The following is a 6,982-nucleotide window of genomic DNA, read 5'->3' as shown; positions in this document are numbered from 1 at the left end:
AAGAGGATTTTGAATGTTCTCACCACGAAGAAATGATGTTAATTTAAGGTGATGGATCTACTAATTTCCCTGAATTGATAGTCACACAATATGTATTTGAATTGAAAATTGCATTATAATTCATAAATATGTACCATTATTATATGGCAAAGATATAAAAATAAACATTCTCACTGAAATGTCATCCTCATCGATATTATCATTCAGGAGGAAACATGAAACAGGTAAGGAAGTGTCTAGGCGCTGCTGGCTGTAGGGAGGTTTCACCTGCAGTCTGCACACTGTGGGCTGAGAAGGACATCTGGTCCTGGGGAGTCTCTCTCTACTTCACCATGAGGTCATGTACCTCATTCTGCTCAAAAGTTTGCCAACTGGTTGATAACAGAAAATCAGAACAGAATGCTACTTCTTTTCTCTTTTTCAAATCTCGTGCTAATTTATATTTAAATCTTTTTAAGCCTCCAGATATAAAGCACAGGTTTATTCCCTCATGTGGTCATGAAGAGTGTGGAATGGGTCACTATACACTCTTTACACCCAATTAAGCCTCAAGAGAAAGTGAGCTCCCAGGAGGGTGAAACTTGATCACTTAAAACCCCCTCCCCAATAGCATTTGAAATGGATCATTAAACCTTCAATCAGTATCAACCCCAGATGTTGTGGTTGGCAAGAATAGAGCCATTTTTTAATGGTGTTTATGTATAAACAGGAAGAAAAATATGCTGCTATCTTTAAAAAAAAAAAGAATATCAATCTAAATTCCAAACCAGATGCAACCTTCCCTCTAAAAGCCCCAAATATTTTGTTTTTACATATAAAACAGAGTGAGATTCTAGGCTTAGATCATTTTAAACAAGATCTTGTCTTACCTGCATGAATGTCCAGGGCTTTAGTAATAAACAGGTTAGGTGAGGAGCAGTTTAAAAGACTATGGGAAAGTGGGAGGGCTTCAGGGTCATGATCTTAGACCCTACTAGATCAAATGCCTCATTTTTTTGTCATGTAATTTAGACTGCCACCAGCACTATCCTGAAATGAAATTCAAACAATCTTTTTCAAAAATCTAATATCTTTCCCTAACTGTAGTATAAAGGAGAAATAAAAAGGAAGCAATTTACAAAATACATAATGGTTTGTATTCAATATGCAAATGCTCACAGCCTGGAGGACACTAGAGAATACATAATGAAGGAGTCAGCTGCTTGTACTATCTACAGAATCCAGCTAGTGCAGTGGGGACCAGTGAGCACTGAGCCCTCCTGTGCATTGATTGACAACACTACAAGCCCGGTTGCCACCCCTGATATGATGTCCCCAAACAGCGAAAGACTCTTGGGGAAGTTCCAAAACCAGTTGAAATCTTCCCTCAAAAACTCCCAGATACTTTGTTTGTAAAATAGAGTGAGATTCTAGGCTCAGATCATGTTAAACAGGATTTTCTTTTCTTTCTTCCCTTTTTTTTTTTTTTTTTTTTTAACCTGCATAAACGTCAGGGGACATTTGAAAAGAGCTTAAGATGCTAGTCAGTTCTCTGTGTGGCACCGTCCTGCACACTGAGGGGCAGGGAGTATCTCTGCCCCTCCCAATGTCAGTATTCCCCCCGAAACACTGCAGCATCCAAAATACTACCTCCAATCCCTCTGTGGGTGAGAACTGGGGAGACAGAAGTCTAACTAGCATGGCGCAGGCAAGGTTCGAGGAGGAAGAGGAGCCCTGGGCCATTCCCAGAGTGGCCTTGGATTCCATTTTAAGCAGCTTCCTGTTTTTACAGTATGCTGAAATCTGCTATTTTTAGCCTTAATCCTTCCTCCAACAAAGCTGGAGAACCAGGCTTGGAGATGGCCACCATCCCTGCTCCTCTTTCCTCCCCAACTTCCATGCTTCCCCTTCAGAGTGGCCGGTGCCTCTGATTGACGCAGCCTGCACCAAGGTCCTGTCTTAACCGAAAGGGGCCTGGGAAAGAGTCCTGGCATCTTCAGCTCCCACCGAGGGAAGTGGGTTTTGCTTCCTCCTCCAAGACAGGGGAGTGCTTGTTAGCAGCCCAAAAGAATGGCACATGCACACTCTAATTATATGGTCAAATTCAGTTTACAGAAGAGAAATACCATGGAATTTTGACACAGATGAGGAAGGCTTTAGACCGTAGGGTAGATCTGATTAACACTTGAAGAATGAGAAAATTAGTTGAGCTATGGATAGGGATGCGGGAATGCGAGGATGAGCCACAGTCGAAATGGTGAGAGCAAGAATGTCTAACTGGATAAATAGAGTCAGGGAACCCGAATTCTCCTGAGCTGAGAGACTTGAGGGAGCAACATCATGGACTGAGGTGAGTGAAACCTATGGGTCCATTCATTCAGAGTCTGGAGTGCTGCAGCTCAGAAAGCACCCAGACCTTAAAAAGAAAGGCATGCATTCAAACACAGTAAACTCTTCCTCCTCTTTCAAGACTCAGAGCAAATGTCACCACCCCTCTCTAGCATTCTTTAAAGCCACAGCACCTAAAATATCCTTCTATTATAGCACTTACCACTTTTTATTTGACTCTGTGACCTCTTCCTCTCCATTCTGGAAGCTTTGTAGAACAAGGAAATGAGTAGTAATATTTTTTATTTCTAGCAACAAATATGATAACTAATACATAAATAGATATCCAATAAGTTTATGATGAATGAACATTGTTGATAGCGTCTTTTTTCCTGTGCCACTTCCTATCCTATATCTGTGATCCCCAGCACAGCGCTTGGTTCATAATACGTAGTCAGTGAATACATTATGTATTAATACAATTGAGACAGCTAAACTACTTACAATGACTTTTATTTTTAGTGTACACCTCCAGAGGTGTGTTTTTAACGACATAATGTCCTTCCTTTGATGAGGCCTCTTTCCTCATCCACATCCTAAGGTTACAGGAATATGGAGGATAAATTGCTGAAATCGGAACTTCCTAAAACTCCATTATAGACCAGGTCATTAGCACGAATCCACTAGGACTCACTTCCTCCCAACTGAAGTGTGCACACTTCCCTGCTATAAAATAGCATCCAGAGATGGAGTCATGATGACTGGAACATAGTCCCATTCATAGAATGGAAAGTAAAAGGAACATAATATGGGTGCTGATTAGTTATGTAGAAGTATGAAGGACCAGACTGGTTTACCCTCAAACCTAGGAAGCCTTACGGTGAGTGGAAAAAGAACCAGGGTGACCCAGACCTGTGTTCTGACAGATCAAATCTCAGCTCCATCATTTACTTTGGTCTCTGACTCTTCAGCCTCTCTAAGTCTCAGTTTCTTTGCCAAAGTACAGATAATCAAAGTATCTGCTATATAAAGTTTTTGTGAATATTAAGTAGCCTGTAAGAAATTTTAAATAATCAACAGAGTGTCTGTTAGCCAGTAGTGCTCAATATACAAAAAATTGCTATGATTACTTTTTTCCCTGAGTACACTTATAATCTCCCTAGGTTGCCATGAGTTAGTCCAAGAGTTAGTGGTCATGAGGAAATCATTTTAAAAACATCATTAAATTGCTTATAAGGAAAAAAAAATGACTTGGATCCTTTAAGCATAAAAAGACAGATTTGAGCTTTCAGTAATAATAGTTGAGCAACCTAGGAAAAACTGCAACCTGGTTACTAGGGAAATACTTTTTTTCCTTTCCCGAGGAAGAAACAATCATGTGTTAACATATCATTTTAGATAGTGTCATGTTTAGGGGTCCTTGTTTAAGGAAAATAAATTGAGGGGCAATCTGTTGTAGAATATTAGACAATAAAGAAAGATTATCTTACACAGGGAACAAACTGAAGGTTAAAATGGCATTTAACATTTAATCTAAAACTGCAAAGTGGTGGGATGAATACTATGTGGGTCTCAGCCACAACATGAAAAATGTAGAATCACACTCAGGACATAGCATCAACAGCTTCATGAAAGCAACAGGAGGATGACAAGGAGTAGAAATTAATATTGTGTGGACTCTAGTCCAGCACTCACAGGATGTGCACATGGGGTTTCTTCTGTTCACCTTTGTTACAGCAGCACAGTGTTAAACAAGATACTTGGTTATAAAATCAGAGGACCAGCCTTACATCCCTATTATAGTGCTTCATACTTGTGTGACCTTAGCCATGTCATCCAGCCTTTCTGCCAAATGTAAGGTGTGGCAAATTAAAACATGAACCATACTGACCTCAAACAACTTTTGGAAACATCAAAAGAAATAATAATTTGAAGACACCTGGTAAATCATAAAGTAGGATACAGATGTTAGCTGACATTAGGAACAATTTAGTGATTAGAAAATGCTTAAACACTTCATATTTTGTTTTAATGGCATCTTTTTATTGTGAAAGCAAAATTGACCTCACTGTTTTTTACAATATTGGACATAAATGATGGACTCCAGCATTAGATACCACCTGGTGGCAGTTGAGAGTAATGCAGGCACATTGTGTAGGAACTATAGAAAATGAGGTAGGAGTAACGGACAGATACTGAGGGGCTGGGAGAGAGGCTTACAAGAGAGGAAACAAGCCTCAGCATACCCGGACTGAAGCCAGAAAATGTATCTAGGGTTTTATGTTCTGTGAATTGCAGCAGCCACAGCACTGCTTGGCTGAACTATAGCTAAAAACATGCCCTGTACTTCTCCTTGACTCCACTGACCCTCACAGGGCTCAGGTTTATCGAATGAAAAAATAAAAAGGGGAAAAATTAATGAAAGGAGAGAAGGGAAGTAGAGAGGGAGGGAAATCATAAAAGAAACTGTGATCCAGCTCATTCTGTGTGTTTTTATTTCGTTAGGCCTTTTTCCTTGTGATAGCCAGTTCTTTTGAAAAGCAACGACCCTCTGTCAACTCAATGAAGTTAAAAAGGGATGATGTAGGAGGAATGAAAACAACAATGTATCTCTATAGTTTCTTTGTCCCAGGGCAAATCCACTTAGACCCAGAATACTAGGACTTAGTAGTAAAGAATGGAGTAGAAATGAAGGTCTAAACATTTTTGACAGTCTGGAGGACAGCTGAGTTATCCTCCTTGCCTAGGATGGTCTTCCCGACACTCCCAAATACAAGGGTAATGAATGCCCCAGCCTCAGCTGGCTACTACCTGCCTTTTGATGCTGTCATCCTCTCCCTAGCAAAAATGGGCAGAAATGAGGAAAGGTCTCCCCTTAAAGCTGCAGCCACGGTGCCTTGACTTTCCTGCATTTTCTGGTCCCCAATCACGTTTCCACCACGCTCCTGGCAGCCTGGTATGCTGAGAAACCATGATTACTTTTCATAAGCTCTTGACAGGGCATTTGGGAAACAGACTGGAAATTTAATATTATTACTGGCTTCACAGATAATTAAGAATTTGGTCTTCAGTTACAGAGTGAGCTACAGAGATCTTCCAACCAGTTAGTTAGTCCCAGACTTTTGCATAAAAATTCATCTACTTAACATAATATAGTGAGACAGGTATTATTATGATCCCTGCTTTGTAGCCCATGAAAATAGATTCTGGCTAGGGATGTAGCTCAATGTAGAGAGCTTGCCTTCTTGGATTTGAGCACAAAAAATAAATAAATAAATAAAAATAAAAAATAAAAAAAACAGAGACTCTTCCTTGGTGAAGGGTGAGATGTTATGTGTGCCTCCAAAAGTGATTCAATATGCAAACTATAAGTATTATAAAATATTTATCAAAATCCTACACAGGATGCCCAAAGTCATGATTGTTATGGCAAAAGAGCAGAAATTCATAAAAGAGAGACATACTGAGGTTACTGTCTTTTTTTAAAATGCTAGATTTGGGAATTGAGTATATTTAAGCTTTCTTATATATGTATTTTCAAACTGTATTTCAAAGTGTGGTCATAATGTGAAGTCCTGCCTAAAAGTCCTGAAAATGCCTATTTCTTTTCATTAAACATGACAGACTTAACAGTCTTTGCTATCTTGACGGAAAATAATCTGTAAATAATTTAGCATTTCCTTAAACTTTTTTTATATGTGCGATGATGTGTTTTCTGTGTGTTTTGTACTTTTCTATCAAGTTTTAATATTTCAAATTCTTTTATAATGACCTTTAAAAAGAAAATGGACATAATAAATGTAGATTGTTATTATATTCTACATTAGAAACAATAAATGTTATAGCAGGAGAATACATGAAATAGAGGACAATTGATAAAATTCTATAGGAGTTCATATGGAAAAATAAAGAGATGGGAGAGAAGTTGGTCCTGAATAGGACACAGAATCAATATCACTCTCAAGAAGTCTTGATGTTCTCAAGGTTGCACTTGGCAATGATGGTAGGTTGGGAGGGGGAGATGAGAAGATTTGAAATAGAAGAGATTATCAAAGATGTATCTTAAGAAAGATGAGTTGAAATAAAAGATTGGAATAAAAATAAATTAGTGCCACCAGGCCTGAGAACCACTGATCTGATTTCTGCAGGTCCTTCTACCTGGAACCATCTGATTTTAACATTCCAGCAACTCATTGATATTTCATTACATTCATTTTCTTTCTGTCCATAGTCACTTTGGAAGGAGAGTAAATGAGAAGAATTTCCACATGAATTTTTGGAATTCAATTGTTTCAAAGTAACACATGGTCTATTGACTTGATAGAAACAAGTGTGTGACTTGATAAAAGATCGGTTGATTCCATGAATTCGAAAATACAGCTCTTTGAGGCAGTTTTCCTATTAAGGCCATCGTTGTAATTGGTGATTTTTTTTTCCAGTACTGGGGATTGAACTGAGGATTTCACACATGCTAGGAAACGCTCTACCACTGAGCTGCATCTACAGCCCCCAAAGCCATCATCTTAGAAAAAAAAAAAAATTTAAAGCCTTTATTATCATTGACTTGCTATTATTCTTAGTTTTTGTTATTTTTAAAAATTAGAAATAAATAAGACTAATGGGCAGAAACACAAAAACCCAAATCTGCTCACACTGATTAATTTGAATGGGGTCA

Source organism: Sciurus carolinensis, chromosome 3, assembly GCF_902686445.1.
Source record: "Sciurus carolinensis chromosome 3, mSciCar1.2, whole genome shotgun sequence".
NCBI classification, from domain to species: domain Eukaryota; kingdom Metazoa; phylum Chordata; class Mammalia; order Rodentia; family Sciuridae; genus Sciurus; species Sciurus carolinensis.
This window is presented reverse-complemented; position numbering follows the sequence as displayed.